We start from the raw sequence: 19,362 nt of genomic DNA, 5'->3' as shown, positions 1-19,362 counted from the left end.
CGGTGTAAACTGTAGATATGCTGCTGATAACATGATACTGTATGGGGACAGATTGATCTAATTGTGATTATTCTGTTCCCTTCATTCTTTCTCAGTTGGTGTAAAGAGGCCGGGAAACAAGCGAACGACTTCACTATTGTCGATCACACTCGTTTAGCGGCCTGAGATTAGCACATGTAAATACAGCAGAAATACTTCGCAGGGAGATGAGGCAAGGATGAGGACAGTTGTAGTTAGCACCCGGCACCTGGGAATAGCGCTAATTACTGCTTTTCTCAGCCACCAGAGCATTTAATTCTGGTATGTCTAATGATTTTTAGGGTTGATTTCAGCTGCATAATGTCAGCTGCTATAAATCCCTGGTGTAAGTAATGGAGAGTGTCATGATCCCAATGGCAGGGGATCACCAAAAGGACAAGCACAAAAACAAAACAAGCTCTAGGGTGATGGAACCTGAGCTGACCGCGATCCTGAACCTAAACACACAACTAGCAGTAGCCGGGGAACGTGCCTACGATGATTCCTAGACGTCTCGCGCCAGCCGAAGGATTAACTTCCCCTATAAGAAGAAACACAGACCTCACTTGCCTCCAGAGAAACACCCCACAGAAATAGCAGCCCCCCACATGTAATAACGGTGAAATGAGAGGATAGCACATACGTAGTTATGAAAATAGAATCAGCAAAAATGAGGCCCGCTAAAGCTAGATAGCAGAGGATACAAAAGTGAACTGCGCGGTCAGCGAAAAACCCTTCAAAAAACCATCCTGAAATTACTTGAACTCATGTGCCAACTCAATGGAACATGAGGAGTAATTTCAGCCCACTAGAGCAACCAGCAGCAAGGACTCACATATCTGCAAGCTGGACTAAGACAAAAATTAAGCAAAACGTGGAACAGGAAAATCAAAACTTAGCTTGTCCTGAAGATAACAGACACAGGGAGCAGAGGGAAAAAGACACGCTGATTACATTGCTAGCCGGCGAGGAAATGACAAAAAAGCCAGGTTAAATAGGAAACTCCCATAACCTGATGGAACAGGTGGACACCAGAGACCGCAGAGAACACAAGTCACCCAGTACCATCAGTAACCACCAGAGGGAGCCCAAAAACAGAACTCACAACAGTACCTCCCCCTTGAGGAGGGGTCACCGAACCCTCACGAGAACCACCAGGGCGACCAGGATGAGCCCTATGAAAAGCACGGACCAAATCGGCAGCATGAACATCAGAGGCAATCACCCAAGAATTATCCTCCTGACCATAACCCTTCCACTTGACCAAATACTGGAGTTTCCGTCTGGAAACACGAGAATCCAAGATCTTCTCCACAACATACTCCAATTCACCCTCCACCAGCACTGGAGCAGGAGGCTCAAGCGAAGGAACGACAGGTACCTCATACTTCCGCAACAACGACCGATGGAACACATTATGAATAGCAAACGATGCCGGGAGATCCAAACGAAACGACACAGGGTTAAGAATTTCCAAGATCCTATAGGGACCGATGAACCGAGGCTTGAACTTAGGAGAAGAGACCTTCATAGGAACAAAACGAGAAGACAACCACACCAAGTCCCCAACAAGAAGTCGAGGACCCACGCGGCGACGGCGATTAGCAAACTGCTGAGCCCTCTCCTGGGACAACTTCAAATTGTCCACCACATGACTCCAAATCCGATGCAACCTATCCACCACCATGTCCACTCCAGGACAATCAGAAGGCTCCACCTGACCAGAGGAAAAACGAGGATGAAACCCCGAATTACAAAAGAAAGGAGAAACCAAGGTAGCAGAACTAGCCCGATTATTAAGGGCAAACTCGGCAAGCGGCAAAAAGGAAACCCAGTCATCTTGTTCAGCAGAAACAAAACACCTTAAATAAGTTTCTAAAGTCTGATTAGTTAGTTCCGTCTGGCCATTCGTCTGGGGATGGAATGCAGACGAAAAGGACAAATCAATGCCCATCTTAGCACAGAACGTCCGCCAAAATCTAGACACAAACTGGGATCCCCTGTCAGAAACGATGTTCTCCGGAATGCCATGCAAACGGACCACGTTTTGAAAAAACAGAGGGACCAACTCAGAGGAGGAAGGTAACTTAGGCAAGGGTACCAGATGAACCATCTTAGAAAAGCGGTCACACACAAGCCATATGACGGACATTTTTTGAGAGACAGGGAGATCCGAAATAAAGTCCATGGAAATGTGCGTCCAAGGCCTCTTCGGAATAGGCAAAGGTAACAACAATCCACTGGCCCGAGAACAGCAAGGCTTAGCCCGAGCGCAAACTCCACAAGACTGCACGAAAGAACGCACATCCCTCGACAAGGAAGGCCACCAAAAAGACCTGGCCACCAAGTCTCTAGTACCAAATATCCCAGGATGACCTGCCAACACAGAAGAATGGACCTCGGAGATGACTCTACTGGTCCAATTATCCGGAACAAACAGTCTTTCCGGCGGACAACGATCAGGTTTATCCGCCTGAAACTCCTGCAAAGCACGTCGCAAGTCTGGGGAGACAGCCGACAAAATCACCCCATCCCTAAGGATACCAGTGGGCTCAGAATTTCCAGGGGAGTCAGGCACAAAACTCCTAGAAAGAGCATCCGCCTTCACATTCTTTGAACCTGGCAGGTATGAAACCACAAAATTGAAACGGGAGAAAAACAGTGACCAACGAGCCTGTCTAGGATTCAGACGCTTGGCAGACTCAAGGTACATCAGATTTTTGTGATCAGTCAAGACCACCACACGATGTCTAGCACCCTCAAGCCAATGACGCCACTCCTCAAATGCCCACTTCATGGCCAAAAGCTCCCGATTACCAACATCATAATTCCGTTCAGCGGGCGAAAATTTTCTAGAAAAGAACGCACATGGCTTCATCACTGAGCCATCGGAGCTTCTCTGCGACAAAACCGCCCCCGCTCCGATCTCGGAAGCATCAACCTCAACCTGAAAAGGAAGCGACGTATCTGGCTGACGCAACACAGGAGCAGAAGAAAACCGGCGCTTAAGTTCCTGAAAGGCCTCCACAGCCGCAGGAGACCAATCAGTAACATCAGCACCCTTAGTCAAATCCGTCAAAGGCCTAACAACACTAGAAAAATTAGTTATGAAGCGACGATAAAAATTAGCAAAGCCCAAGAACTTCTGTAGACTCTTAAGAGATGTAGGTTGCGTCCAGTCACAAATAGCCTGAACCTTGACGGGATCCATCTCAATAGTAAAAGGGGAAAAAATATACCCCAAAAAAGAAATCTTCTGGACTCCAAAGAGACATTTAGAACCCTTTACAAACAAAGAATTGGCCCGCAGGACCTGAAACACCTTCCTGACCTGCTGAACATGAGACTCCCAGTCATCAGAAAAAACCAAAACATCATCCAAATACACGATAATAAATTTATCCAGATATTCACGAAAAATATCGTGCATAAAAGACTGGAAGACAGAAGGAGCATTAGAAAGTCCAAAAGGCATCACCAAATACTCGAAATGGCCCTCAGGCGTATTAAATGCGGTTTTCCACTCATCACCCTGCCTTATCCGCACAAGATTATACGCACCCCGAAGATCAATCTTAGTGAACCATTTAGCCCCCTTAATGCGAGCGAACAAATCAGTCAACAATGGCAAAGGATACTGATATTTGACCGTAATCTTATTCAAAAGACGATAATCTATGCAAGGCCTCAAGGAACCATCTTTTTTGGCCACAAAAAAAAAACCTGCTCCCAAAGGGGACGAAGATGGACGGATATGTCCCTTTTCCAAGGACTCCTTAACATAATTCCGCATAGCAGTATGCTCTGGCACTGACAGATTGAACAAACGACCTTTAGGGAATTTACTGCCAGGAATCAAATCTATAGCACAATCGCAATCCCTGTGAGGAGGAAGCGAACTGAGCTTAGGCTCCTCAAAAACCTCCCGATAATCAGACAAAAATACCGGAACCTCAGAAGGAGTAGATGAAGCGATAGAAATCGGAGATGCATCATCATGAACCCCCTGACATCCCCAGCTTAACACAGACATTGTTTTCCAGTCCAGGACTGGGTTATGAGTTTGTAACCATGGCAGACCAAGCACTAAGACATCATGTAAATTATACAGTACCAGGAAGCGAATCACCTCCTGATGAACGGGAGTCATACGCATGGTCACTTGTGTCCAGTACTGAGGTTTATTCATAGCCAAAGGTGTAGAGTCAATTCCTTTCAAAGGAATAGGAACTTCCAGAGGTTCCAGACTAAACCCACAGCGATTGGCAAATGACCAATCCATAAGACTCAGGGCAGCGCCTGAATCCACATAGGCATCGACGGAAATGGATGATAGTGAACAAATCAGCGTCACAGACAGAATGAACTTAGACTGTAAAGTACCAATGGCAACAGACTTATCAACCTTTTTTGTGCGTTTAGAGCATGCTGATATAACATGAGCTGAATCACCACAATAAAAACACAATCCATTTTTCCGCCTATAATTTTGCCGTTCACTTCTGGACTGAATTCTATCACATTGCATTATCTCAGGTGCCTGTTCAGAAGACACCGCCAAATGGTGCACAGGTTTGCGCTCCCGTAAACGCCGATCAATCTGAATAGCCATAGTCATGGACTCATTCAGACCTGTAGGCGCCGGGAACCCCACCATAACATCTTTAATGGCCTCAGAAAGGCCATCTCTGAATTTTGCAGCCAGAGCGCACTCATTCCACTGAGTAAGCACCGACCATTTCCGAAATTTCTGACAATATATTTCTGCTTCATCTTGCCCCTGAGAGAGAGCCAATAAAGCTTTTTCAGCCTGAATCTCTAGGTTAGGTTCCTCATAGAGCAAACCCAATGCCAGAAAAAACGCATCCACATTGAGCAACGCAGGATCCCCTGGTGCCAATGCAAATGCCCAATTCTGAGGGTCACCCCGCAGGAAAGATATAACAATCTTGACCTGCTGAGCAGGGTCTCCAGAGGAGCGAGATTTCAAGGAAAGAAACAACTTGCAATTGTTCCTAAAATTCAGAAAACTAGATCTATCTCCAGAAAAAAACTCTGGGACAGGAATTCTAGGTTCAGACATAGGCGTATGTACAACAAAATCTTGTATATTTTGAACCTTAGCAGCAAGATTATTCAGGCTGGAAGCCAAACTCTGGACGTCCATGATAAACAGCTGAGGTCAGAGCCATTCAAGGATTAAGAGGAGGAAAAAAAAAGTCAAGCTGCAATTAAGGCTAGGCAGCAAACACAGAGGAGGGAAAAAAAAAAAAACTTCCTCAGACTACTTTTCCTCCTACTTCAGCCAAAACGATGACCAATTTTTTCTGGCCGGCTATACTGTCATGATCCCAATGGCAGGGGATCACCAAAAGGACAAGCACAAAAACAAAACAAGCTCTAGGGTGATGGAACCTGAGCTGACTGCGATCCTGAACCTAAACACACAACTAGCAGTAGCCGGGGAACGTGCCTACGATGATTCCTAGACGTCTCGCGCCAGCCGAAGGATTAACTTCCCCTATAAGAAGAAACACAGACCTCACTTGCCTCCAGAGAAACACCCCACAGAAATAGCAGCCCCCCACATGTAATAACAGTGAAATGAGAGGAAAGCACATACGTAGTTATGAAAATAGAATCAGCAAAAATGAGGCCCGCTAAAGCTAGATAGCAGAGGATACAAAAGTGAACTGCGCGGTCAGCGAAAAACCCTTCAAAAAACCATCCTGAAATTACTTGAACTCATGTGCCAACTCATGGAACATGAGGAGTAATTTCAGCCCACTAGAGCAACCAGCAGCAAGGACTCACATATCTGCAAGCTGGACTAAGACAAAAATTAAGCAAAACGTGGAACAGGAAAATCAAAACTTAGCTTGTCCTGAAGATAACAGACACAGGGAGCAGAGGGAAAAAGACACGCTGATTACATTGCTAGCCGGCGAGGAAATGACAAAAAAGCCAGGTTAAATAGGAAACTCCCATAACCTGATGGAACAGGTGGACACCAGAGACCGCAGAGAACACAAGTCACCCAGTACCATCAGTAACCACCAGAGGGAGCCCAAAAACAGAACTCACAACAGGAGAGGTGTCTATCAGACACCCCCAGTACTAGCCCAGACCTAGCGAGACCCAGCGACTCTGAAGAGCGTTGACGGTAGTAACAATACCGCTCTTCACAGTCGCCGAGCTCAGTGCAAGACCCGGAATATCTGAAGAGTGGTGACGTTACTGATGTCACCGCTCTTCAAAGTCACCGGGTCTTGTGCTGCGCAGCGGAACCAAAAGTGGCTGTAGGCAAAGTTTATGGAGCATCAGAATGAGGTTCCACAATCCCTTCATTATCTACGAGATCCAGTTATGTAGGTAAACTAGCAGCTTTTCTTGGTACTGCAACTAAAAGCAATAAATAGGACCGAGCTGTAATGCTGGATACAGCTGTAATTATATGTTATATAGTCGTGTTACACTCCCCTCACTTCTTGTAACCTACAAGTGTACAAAGATATTATACAGTCACCATGTGACAAGTGGGCCTGTGTAACTTCAAATGCCAGGGCTGAATTTTAGTCCCAGTCCGGCCCTGGTCGTTGGAGAGAGCGGTCTGTGTGACAGCTCCCCAGCGACCACACAACGACTTACCAACGACCGCGGCCAGGTCGTATCGCTGGTTGTAATCGTTGTAAAGTTGTTCAGTGTGAAGGTACCTTTAGTCTGAATTTACTCTAAAGGTACCTTCACATTAAGCGACGCTGCAGCGATACCGACAACGATCCGGATCGCTGCAGCGTCGCTGTTTGGTCGCTGGGGAGCTGTCACACAGACCGCTCTCCAGCGACCAACGATGTCGGTAACCAGGGTAAACATCGGGTAACTAAGCGCAGGGCCGCGCTTAGTAACCCGATGTTTACCCTGGTTACCATCCTAAAAGTAAAAAAAAAACAAACAGTACATACTTACCTACCGCTGTCTGTCCTCCAGCGCTGTGCTCTAATCTCCTCCTGTACTGTCTGTGTGAGCACAGCGGCCGGAAAGCAGAGCGGTGACGTCACCGCTCTGCTTTCCGGCTGACCGACGCTCACAGCCAGTACAGGAGGAGAGCAGAGCACAGCGCTGGAGGACAGACAGCGGTAGGTAAGTATGTAGTGTTTGGTTTTTTTTACTTTTAGGATGGTAACCAGGGTAAACATCGGGTTACTAAGCGCGGCCCTGCGCTTAGTTACCCGATGTTTACCCTGGTTACCAGTGAAGACATCGCTGGATCGGTGTCACACACGCCGATCCAGCGATGTCAGCAGGAGTCCAGCGACGAAATAAAGTTCTGGACTTTCCTCAGCGACCAACGATCTCCCAGCAGGGGCCTGATCGTTGGTCGCTGTCACACATAACGATTTCATTAACGATATCGTTGCTACGTCACAAAAAGCAACGATATCGTTAACAATATCGTTATGTGTGAAGGTACCTTAAGGTTTGCAGGAGCTGCGGGTTGGGACAATCTTTCTTATCTGCCTAGGTCCTAGGGCATCAAAATGCCTTGTCCTGGGAGCTGCAAGTGATAAAGAAAGTGCATGGATTGTTCCTTTCTGTGCAATGAAAGGGCAAATCCAGCTAAAGAGTCATCTGCTGGAGTTGACACGGGTTCATGAGTATGATCCCTTCTCTTCCGTGTCCCAGATATGTGACCTTTTAGGAAAATGTGCTACTTATGCTTAGTCCATTATCCTCTTTATTCTCATTGTCAGGCTACGGTGTCTCTATATCCTTCATGCAGGAGCACAATAAATATATTGACTTCTCCCGGCCATGTGAGCTCCGACCTTGTGTGACCTTCACTCTCTGCCTGCTATAGCTGAAGAGATCCAGCTCTCTCCTGACTGTGCCGGGCCCCATGTCCCCATGCTGACACTGAGCTCTTTATGTTTCTGTCTGGAAGACAATGTATATACATTTATACAAATATAAACAGTGGGTATGGAAAGTATTCAGACCCCTTTACATTTTCCACTCTTTTTTCATTGCAGCCAGTTGGTAAAATAAAAATAAGTTCATTTTTTTCACATTAATGTACACTCTGCACCCCATCTTGACTGAAAAAAACAGAAATGTAGAATTTTTTTGAAAATTTAATAAAAAAAGAAAACCTGACATATCACATGGTCATAAGTATTCAGACCCTTTGCTCAGTATTGAGTAGAAGCACTTTTTGAGCTAGTACAGCCATAAGTCTTCTTGGGAATGATGCAACAAGTTTTTCACACCTGGATTTGGGGATCCTCTACCATTTTTCCTTGAGATCCTCTCCGGTTCCATCAGGTTGGATTGTGAACGTTGGTGGACAGCCATTTTCAGGTCTCTCCAGAGATGCTCAACTGGGTTTAGGACAGGTCTCTGACGCTCATATTTAAGTCACATGCTGTCTGTCCATTTCCTGCGATGGTTCTACTCCTTCATTGGAGTCCAGCTGTGTTTAATTAAACTGATAGGACTTGATTTGGAAAGGCACACACCTGTCTATATAAGACTTCACAGCTCACCGTGCATGTCAGACCAAATGAGAATCATGAGGTCAAAGGAACTGGGCAAGGAGCTCAGAGACAGAATTATGGCAAGGCACAGATCTGGCCAAGGTTACAACAGAATTTCTGCAGTATTCAATGTTCCTAATAGCACAGTGGCCTCCATAATCCTTACATGGAAGAAGTTTGGGACCACCAGAAGTCTTCCTAGACCTGGACGTCCAGCCAAACTGAGCAATCATGGGAGAAGAGCCTTGGTGAGAGAGGTAAAGAAGAACCCAAAGATCACTGTGGCTGAGCTCCAGAGATGCAGTAGGGAGATGGGAGAAAGTTCCACACAGTCAAAGTCAACTATCACTGCAGCCCTCCTCCAGTTGGGCCTTTATGGCAGAGTGGCCCGACGGAAGCCTCTCCTCAGTGCAAGACATATGAAAACCCGCATAAAGTTTGCTAAAAAAAGACACATGAAGGACTCCCAGACTATGAGAAATAAGATTCTCTGGTCTGATGAGACGAAGATAGACCTTTTTGGTGATAATTCTAAGTGGTATGTGTGGACAAAACCAGGCACTACTCATCACCTGCCAAATACAATCCCAACAGTGAAACATGGTGGTGGCAGCATCATGCTATGGAGGTGATTTTCAGCTGCAGTGACAGGACGAAACAGGTCGTCATTGAAGGAAACATGAATGCGGCCAAGTACAGAGATATCCTGGAGGAAAACCTCTTCCAGAGTGCTCTGGACCTCAGATTTGGCCGAAGGTTCACCTTCCATCAAGACAATGACCCTAAGCACATCTAAAATAACAAAGGAGTGGCTTCAGAACAACTCTGTGACCATTCTTGATTGGCCCAGCCAGAGCCCTGACCTAAACCCAATTGAGCATCTCTGGAGAGACCTGAAAATGGCTGTCCACCAACGTTCACCATCCAACCTGATGGAACCGGAGAGGATCTGCAAGGAAGAATGGCAGAGGATCCCCAAATCCAGGTGTGAAAAACTTGTTGGATCATTCCCAAGAAGACTCATGGCTGTACTAGCGCAAAAGGGGGCTTCTACTCAATACTCATCAAAAGGTCTGAATACTTATGACCATGTGATATTTCACTTTTTCTTTTTTAATATATTTGCAAAAATTGCTATATTTTTGTTTTTTTTTTCAGTCAAGATGGGGTGCAGAGTATACATTATTAATGAGAAACATAATGAACTTTTTTGAATACACACACACACTCAAGACATTAAAATTGCAACACCATGAGGGAAAAGTTGCGGGATTATTGAAATTACAGCCCAGATAGACATCAATAACATGTCTATCAAAATATCTAGATTTTTTCAGTGTCGAGTATGAGCGTCACCAGGGCCGGCTCCAGGTTTTTGAGGGCCCCGGGCGAAAGAGTCTCAGTGGGCCCCCCCTTTAACACATACCCCGATTCATGATCGCATATAAACACAGCCATGTAGTATATAACACTGCCCACGTAGCATATAGCAGCCCACGTAGCATATAGCAGCCCACGTAGTATATGGCAGTGCAGCCCACGTAGTATATAGCAGCGCAGCCCACGTAGTATATAGCAGCGCAGCCCACGTAGTATATAGGAGCCCACGTAGCATATAGCAGCCCATGTAGTATATAGCAGCGCAGCCCACGTAGTATATAGCAGCGCAGCCCACGTAGTATATAGCAGCGCAGCCCACGTAGTATATTGCAGTGCCACTCACTCAGGCACTGGAAGGACTAGGAGCTCCTGAATCTGCCTCATAACTTCAGCAGCACGGCAGCCAGCCAGGGGGCGGAGAGCAGAGCAGAGAACGTGCTCTCTCCGCCCACAAACAATGTCACACTGGCTGCCTTCTCTTAACCCCTATGTGTGCCTGCCTGGCTGCACTCACTGAGTGAGAAGATGCTTGTGCATAGGGGTTAAGAGAACGCAGCCAGCAGTGACTTTGTGGGCGGAGAGAGCATGTTATCTCCTGCTCTGCTCTCCCAGCTTTATCTATGACAGCTAAGTGGGCCCCCCTCTCTCCCCAGGGCCCCGGCATTTGCCCGCTGTGCCGGGTGCTGACGCCGGCCCTGAGCGCCACACACAGAAATCCCAGAACTGACACGTCGTGGCTGCGATCAATGAGGTTAATAATGGTTATCTGAGGAATGTTTTGCTACACTGAATGCACTTAGGCAAATCATCAAGATCCTCTGCTGGCAGCTCCCTCTGCAATTGACGACCAATGAAGTACCAGATGTGATGGGAGACAAGACAAGAGACACTACAGGCCATGGTAGCATGTTTAGTCATGTTGAAAAACGTCTCCTGGATAACTTTGGAGAAATGGCTGTGCAAAAGAAACGAGGGAGATCCAGCTCCAGGATCAGTTTGACTGTGGACTAAGAACACAGCTGTGTTCGAAACGCGTTCAGTGCAGTGAGAGCTGCTATGTGATTCCTTTGTTATACCACTTGTCATTGGAGTCCACATTTTAAATTTTTTCATGACAATAAAGCTATTTTGGATTTTATCAGAGACTATTTCTCTTTCCTGGAGCAGGATCTCCCTCGTTTCTTTTGTATTCATGACGTTGTTGGCTGCACGCTTGATCCTTGCTCGGATTTCTTCTTGGAATTTGGACTCCATTTGGGTGAGCTGAAGATTTTTTCCCTTTTTACAGAAATGGCTGTGCCACTGATTCCATGACCAAATCAATGCAAAGTTTAGCTGTTAGTGTACCAATGAAGAAACAATAGAGGTCTGGCTACTTTATATTTTGCTACCCCACACCATAATCCTGGTAGTATGACTGTTGGGACATTCCCTTGTGAAAATCTTTTCATGCCCACGTGGTCTCGTCAGATTCAAACCATGCGACTCTTGATCCATTCTGTCCTGAAAGTGATATTATACAGTATATCACCCTCAAAGCTTAAGGCATCAAACAATGTCTACACAAACCTTCACAAGACATTTGCACAACATTGCACACAACACACTTCCAGCTACAGTTGTCCAACGACCTAACGCCACCTCTTTCAAAGGCTATCATGGTGCCGAGATAATACGGCAGTGGAGGCTGGGATGGAGATCTATCCTCTTCAGTGATAAGTACCAATTTTGTCTTGGACACAGTAATAGCCATAGATTGGTCTGGAAACCACGTGATGTTAAGAGGACATCACAAGGAAACGTGAAAGCCTCTCAGGGGCCATCTTTCAACACAACACCAGGCCACATGTTGCTCGTGCTACAGTGAGCATCATGCATGGCCTAAAATTACTACCATAGCCTGCAGTATCTCCTGCCTTGTCTTCCATCGGCCTCATCTGAGACTTCATTGGTAACCAATTGAAAAGGTGTCACGACCCGCAAGGGTCCAGCGGACGGCACAGCAAACACCAACAATGGGATGGAAAAAGGGAGAGGAAGGCCCTAACAATAGGGAACGAGAGATGGGGCACCTCCTAACACAGCCGGGACCTATCCCTAAGCTCCCCTAATGCCGTATGCGGTTCCTTACCCCCGCAGCTGTCACATGCCTGGTCCGTAGCGCTCACCTCAGTATACTCTGGCTAGTGCACTGGCCGGCAAGGACACTAGCCTCACCACTGCAGATGGTGAAAACACAGGGGATTGTGAAAAGCACAAGACAGACAAAGAGAGGGAACAAAAAAACTTAGACTTCAAGCTTCGGCTGCAAACTCCACACAACAGAGGATACAGAAACAGGACATCAAGCAACTGATACACGCTGGCACTAGAAAGCTCCCGACTTCTCAGCTGTTTTCAGAGACAAATTCTATCACCAACAGTCAGATGATGCATCAGGTGACTATTTAAAGGATGGTGGGAGTGGTCACCACCCACCCCAGCTGACCAGCAACACAGAAGCTACCAGAAATGAAACTGAAAAAAAGTAAAAACCACGTTTAAATTAAAGCAAAACCAGAGCTGCTGCAGCGCCCCAGAGTCCTGGTCGTTGCAGTAATGTCGTTCTTCCACTAGGGGGGAGCGATGTTACGTCTGATGGCACCGAAGGAGTTCACCCTGCCAGGTATCACAGCCACACACACACTTCACACGTCGGCCACCTATGGGAGCAAAAGGTTCTATCTATTAAGCCACTCCTCACACTTGGGTAAAACTGGGGGTTTGGTTAGGAAGTTAGGCAGCTGCCGACAGAAGGAGACAGTTTAGGAGGAGGAGAGGAGCAGACTGGGCTCGGCCAGGGAAAGGAAAAGAAGGATACGGAGCTGCACCTGTAACCCATGCGGCAGACTCCTAAGAAAGGACAAGAAAGGAAGTGTGCCGTAGTGAGTGAGCATAGAAGTCGTAGCAACAGGAGTAAAACAACAGTGGGAGACCAGCTAGAAGCAGGCTGCCTCCCACTGAGCGCAGAACCGGTGGCCGGAATACCGATGGAGTAATAGACTCTACACTTTACTTCAGAGACCGGCAGGACAGTCGATTCCAAGTTGGCTGCCCGACCTAAGAACCTAAGCAGACAAGGTGGCAACACGGAGGAGGGGCGACACTAGGGTCCCTATAAAATAGCCTCAGGCCACCACTGTCATACGGGTTTGTCCTATCCATGTGGGGGACAGAGAGAAGAGTAACAAGAGTGAGGACCCTATGGGAGCTAATTCACGTAGGGACCTACTACGTTACTGTGCGCAAAGGGAAGGCTACTGATTTCCACCTGGATAAGGGGACTCTGGAATTGCCATCAGGCCGGCCAGACTCTGCCTACCCTGTCATCCGGCACCCTGGACTGTGGCTGCTGAAGCCTTCAGTAAAGGTAAAGAGACTGCACCCATTGTGTCCTCGTTATTCACCGCGCCTTGCACCATCTACCATTAACATCTACACTTCTGGGAAGCCCTGGGGACATACTTCACCTGTGGGAAGGTATACCATCTAGCTGCCATTCCATCACCCCAGCGGACCCCTAAGCAGCGTCGGTCACCCTGACCGAACACCACAGGTGGCGTCACGAACACTACCATCATCTACAAACTACTTCCCCCTATTTATTTGGGCACCCCTCATAGGGCCACGGTCCGGGTTGGGCCACCGTGACATCCCAGCTGAGGGAACTGAAGGACCCGGTACCGAGTACCCCATTGCCCTTACGTGGGGGCGCGGCACTGCCATGACTCCAAAATGAGTCGTGACAAAAGGAGCTGCCAGCAGCAGATTTTGATGATTTGCCCAAGTGCATTCAGGGCAGCAGAACATTTCTCAGATGACCATTAATAACCTCATTGATAACAGCCAATGATGTAAGCTAATAATGAATGAATCGAGATGTTTTGAAAAATTTGTTTTTTTATTTTTTATCACTTGCATCTCATTAACACGTATATCTATCCTGAGATTTCCATAATTCCACAACTCTTCCTTCCTTCTATATATAATATATAATATTATAAATATAAATCTATAAATATATAGATATTCACTACTGGACGCTGACGTGCTTGCAATGAAAGATTACGTGGTGACACTATATCATCCACCTCTCGTGTCTCCCCTTTTCCTCATAGTTTGTAAGCTTGCGAGCAGGGCCATCATTCCTCCTGGTATCTGTTTTGAACTGTATTTCTGTTATGCTGTAATGTCTATTGTCTGTACAAGTCCCCTCTATAATTTGTAAAGCGCTGCGGAATATGTTGGCGCTATATAAATAAAAATTATTATTATTATTATTATTATCTACTATATAATTGTCTAAGGGTCACTTCCGTCTGTCTGTCTGTCCTTCTGTCACGGTTATTCATTCCCTGATTGGTCTCGGCAGCTGCCTGTCATGTCTGCCGCGACCAATCAGCGACGGCCACAGTCCGATTAGTCCCTCCCCTACTCCCCTGCACTTACTGCCCGGCGCCCGCTCCATAATCCCCTCCACTCACAGCTCACACAGGGTTAATGGCAGCGGTAACGGCCCGCGGTGTAACGCACTCCGTTACCGCTGCTATTAACCCTCTGTGTCCCCAACTATACAGCATCAATAGTAAAAATGTGTCAGGTTAAAAATAATAAAAAAAACCTGCTATACTCACCCTCCGCCGCCTTTCCCGCTCCTCGGGACGCTCCTGGGATCGCTCCATTGCAAACGGCAGCTTCCAGTCCCAGGGCTGGTGTGCGACAAGGACCTGCCATGACGTCACGGTCATGTGACCGCGACGTCATCACAGGTCCTGCTCATACCAGTCCTGGGACTGGAAGCTGCAGCGTGGCTGGGCAATATACTACGTGGCTGGGCAATATACTACGTGGCTGGGCAATATACTACGTGACTGGGCAATATACTACGTGACTGGGCAATATACTCCCTGGACATGCATTTCTAGAATACCCGATGCGTTAGAATCGGGCCACCATCTAGTATATATATATATATATATATATATATATATATATATTTTTTTTTTTTTTTCTTTTTTTCTATTTTTTTTACTTTGACACCACGTTTTTGTCCCGGAAACGACAGTGGATTAATTCAGTAGCAAACTATGGCAGTGAGATGTGTTCAACTTGTTGGAGGGGATCAGCCTTTCCTTCACATCAGGAAGAAGGAGCTGCGGATGGAAATTCCACCAGTGTACATTCCATAGATACAGGGGGAAAAAGAACACAATTCGGCTCTGCCAAAAATTAGTCTACAATATAGAAAGACATTTTCTACTCTCAGAATGCAAAGGAAGCTCTGACCACGTCATATCTTCAATTTCTGAACCACCCTCACGTGTCACTGTAGAGGCATATGGTGACATATGTTACCCATCCGTTAACATGATAAAACAATTCTTTCCTGTGTGGTATGCGCTTTTTTCTGTGATACCACTGTATAGGAACAGATTTTGCTATCCTAAAGTAAAAAAAAGATACGTACTGACTTGTGTACCTTGCATATTCCAAAAAGACACGCTTTTGACATACGTTGGGTATGCACCGTAGTTTAAAGAAGCACACCCAGAAAAGAGAAGAATTAGCTGGGCAGAGGGGCAAAATGAGCAATTGTGAGTACACAGTGCTGTGTAATATGATGATTGCAATATATTAGGAGGATTAAAATTTGGATGGGAGCGCTTCTTTAAAAACTTTATTTAAAGGGGTATTCCCATTTTTACATTTATGGCATATGAATAGTATATGCCATAAATGTATAGTAGATGCAGTTTCCAACAATAGAACATACATCAGTCTCAAGGTTGGGATCCCATGTGTTCAGCTGTCGGTGCAAAAGTGTTCGGAATTCCCATACAAATGAATGAAAACACGACCCCCTCGACGCTGACAGAAGCGCCTGTCATGGCGCGGTTCTCAAGAAAGATGCAGAAACATCAAAATTTCCACTCTGAATAGAGGTCAACGGAGAGTCTGCGTTGGAAGAGTGTGGGTTATCCTGGTTACTTGGTATAAATGAATTTGTTATTTTATATTTTTCACTTTGTGTAGAGAATTATAAATTAGAAAAACAAAGAATCCCAATAAACATACCTGTCATTTGCCATCAATATGTATTTTTTTTACCTGCTGTAAATACCATTGTTCTTCTGAATTATTACATTGTTTTCCTTTGTTTTTGCACCTCTCTGTTTCTGAGACATGTCCTCTTCTTTGCATGTAAATTTAGTCTTTTTTTTGTGAGTGTGATCATCATACTTTTGTGGGCATCTTCTTGAGGACCATGCCCAGATTTATAAACAGTGAAGAGCTCTCCATATCTTAGTGGAGCGCCCCCAAGGGCGGCAGGGTACTCGGTACCGGGCCCTTCAGTTCTCAAGGGGAATGTCACGGTGGCTGACCCAGTCCGTGGCCCTAGGGGCGTCCGTTGTAAATGGGAAAGGTCTTTTAGAGGGGAAATGTTTGTGACACCACCTGTGGTATTCGGTCAGGGTGACCGACGCTGCTTAGGGGTCCGCTGGGGTGATGTTATGGCAGCTAGATGGTATACCTTCCCACAGGTGAAGTATGTCCCCAGGGCTTCCCAGAGTGTAGATGGTGGTATGGTGAGAGGCGCAGAGAAAAACGAGGACACAAGATTGCAGTCTCTTTACCTTTACTGAAGACTTCAGCATCCACAGTCCAGGGCACCAGATCACAGGGCAGGCAGAGTCCGGCCAGTTTGGAGGCAAGTCCAGAGTTCCCTTGTCCAGGTGGAAATCAGTAGCCTTCCCTTGCGCTGCGGTGGTGTAGTCCCTTACTGCCTATGGCTTCACATAAGGGTCTCACAGATGTGGTGTTTCGCTCTCTCCCTTACTGCCTAAGGCTTCACATAAGGGTCTCACAGATGTGGTGTTTCGCTCTCCCCTAGCGCTTGAGTGTTGTAGTCCCTTCCTGCTGAGCTTCTCGGTAAGGTCCTCACAACTATTGTAGATGTTATTTCTCTCTCTGTCCCCCAGATGGATAGGAAAAACCCGTATGACTGGTGGCTTGAGGCTTTTTACAGGGACTCTAGCACGCCCTGGCCTCCCATCATTGCCACCGTGCCTCCTGGGTAAAGGTCGGGCAACTGATATGGAATTAGCTGTCCTGCTGGTCTCTGGAGCAAGGCTTGGAGACGATGACTCCCTCGGTGTTCCGGCTAATGGATCCTGCGCCTCAGAAAGGAGGCAGTCTTTTACAGGGCAGAACTCCTTCTGGTTTCCTCTCCTTTTGCTATGACTTCGTTTTTCACTCTCTGCAACACAATTCTCCTTCAATGTCTCTTTCCTAGGATGCTGCCGCATCGGAAGGCAGTCGCAGCTCCGTGGCCTTCTATCTAGGCCTCTGACAGGATACCACCCCTGTCAGGGACCCACTACCTGAGTGGAACTCAGATAGCAGCTCACTGGGTGAAGCCCAGCTCGCTTCTGCCTCACTTCTGTTGTGAATTCTGCTCTTGGGTTCCCTCCAGTGGTGGTAAGTGGGAATGCAGTTGTCTAGGGGTCACAGTCCTGGCCAGGTGTATCTGCTAATTGCTATTATGACTGGGATATTTAAGTGTGCAGGATTCATTAGCCCCTGCCAGTAGTCAATGTTTCTTTGGAAGTATTGGATCTCAGCCTGGCCTCACCTGCTTAGCTGCCAATTTCAGCAAAGATAAGTGTTTTTGTTTTTGTATCTGTGGCACACTGTTGTGTGCTTGTTTCAGTTTATTCCTGCTCTGTTTGTAGGATTCGCTGGAGTTGCAGATATACGCTCCTACATTTTTAGTTGGATGTGGGAAGTATTTGTATATCCTGCGGTGGATTTTTCGAAGGGTTTTAATACTGACCGCACAGAACTCTGTCCTATCCTGTCCTATCTAGCTAGAGTGGCCTCCTGTGCTAAATCCTGTTTTTTCTGCCTGTGTATGTTTTTTCCTCTCCGACTCACCGCCAATATTTGTGGGGGGCTGTCTATCCTTTGGGGATTTTTTCTGAGGCAAGATAGTATTCCGATTTCCATCTTTAGGGGAAATTAGTCCTCCGGCTGTGACGAGGTGTCTAGGTGTGTTAGGTACACTCCACGGCTACTTCTAGTTGCGGTCTTAAGTTCAGGTTTGCGGTCAGTATAGTGGCCACTTTCTCCAGTGAAAGTTCTCATGCAGCTCCAAGGTCACCGGATCATAACACACTTCCTATCCAGACCACCAGTTTTACCGAATTGTGAAGAGTGCCCTACTAAATAGGAGCATAGCTCCCCCTGGTGGACTGGAGTGTGAAGTGTGGTGTGTGGTTTGTGATACCTAGTAAAGAGATCTCCTTTATTGCCATCAGACGTAACATCACTCCCCCCTGGTGGAAGAATGACATTACTGCAACGACCAGGACCCTGGGGCGCTGAATTAGGAACTGAGAGGTGTAAAAACAAAATATAAACAGCACCAAATTCAGAACTGCGCCGTTTACACCAGGTTAAAAGAACTCATAGACTAATTAATGGCAAGTGAAGGGTCCTCTTTAATGCTGGCGGCCTGTGCCATAGTCAGTATTACTTTGTCGCAACCTAACGCAAACATTATTTTACCCGCCAGAAAATATTTACTGACAAACACAATGCTTCAGCAATGGGTGGCACATTGTCTACATTGACTACATGGCTCCAAAATATTTATGAGCTCCTGCTGTCACCGCTGTCTCCGCTGTCACTCCTAATCAAAGTTGTACAGATGATACCTTCAGCTTCTAACAGGCCATAGCATACCCCAAGTCCAGACTATACCCGATGTTAAAGCGGTTTAGGCTTGATCATACCCCGGGTATATTATGGCTTAGGCTAATTTACTGTATACTCCAGAGTATAAATTGGCCCAGGCCATTTCATACCCCCTCATGCCAGGTTATACCCTCCTTGATATCAGCAGCATTGAGTAATATACATAGTAACATAGTAACATAGTAACATAGTTAGTAAGGCCGAAAAAAGACATTTGTCCATCCAGTTCAGCCTATATTCCATCATAATAAATACCCAGATCTACGTCATTCTACAGAACCTAATAATTGTATGATACAATATTGTTCTGCTCCAGGAAGACATCCAGGCCTCTCTTGAACCCCTCGACTGAGTTCGCCATCACCACCTCCTCAGGCAAGCAATTCCAGATTCTCACTGCCCTAACAGTAAAGAATCCTCTTCTGTGTTGGTGGAAAAACCTTCTCTCCTCCAGACGCAAAGAATGCCCCCTTGTGCCCGTCACCTTCCTTGGTATAAACAGATCCTCAGCGAGATATTTGTATTGTCCCCTTATATACTTATACATGGTTATTAGATCGCCCCTCAGTCGTCTTTTTTCTAGACTAAATAATCCTAATTTCGCTAATCTATCTGGGTATTGTAGTTCTCCCAT

This window comes from Ranitomeya imitator, chromosome 4, assembly GCF_032444005.1.
Source record: "Ranitomeya imitator isolate aRanImi1 chromosome 4, aRanImi1.pri, whole genome shotgun sequence".
Classification (NCBI taxonomy): domain Eukaryota; kingdom Metazoa; phylum Chordata; class Amphibia; order Anura; family Dendrobatidae; genus Ranitomeya; species Ranitomeya imitator.
The sequence above is the reverse complement of the archived record's forward strand: the minus strand, read 5'-3'. Positions refer to the sequence as shown.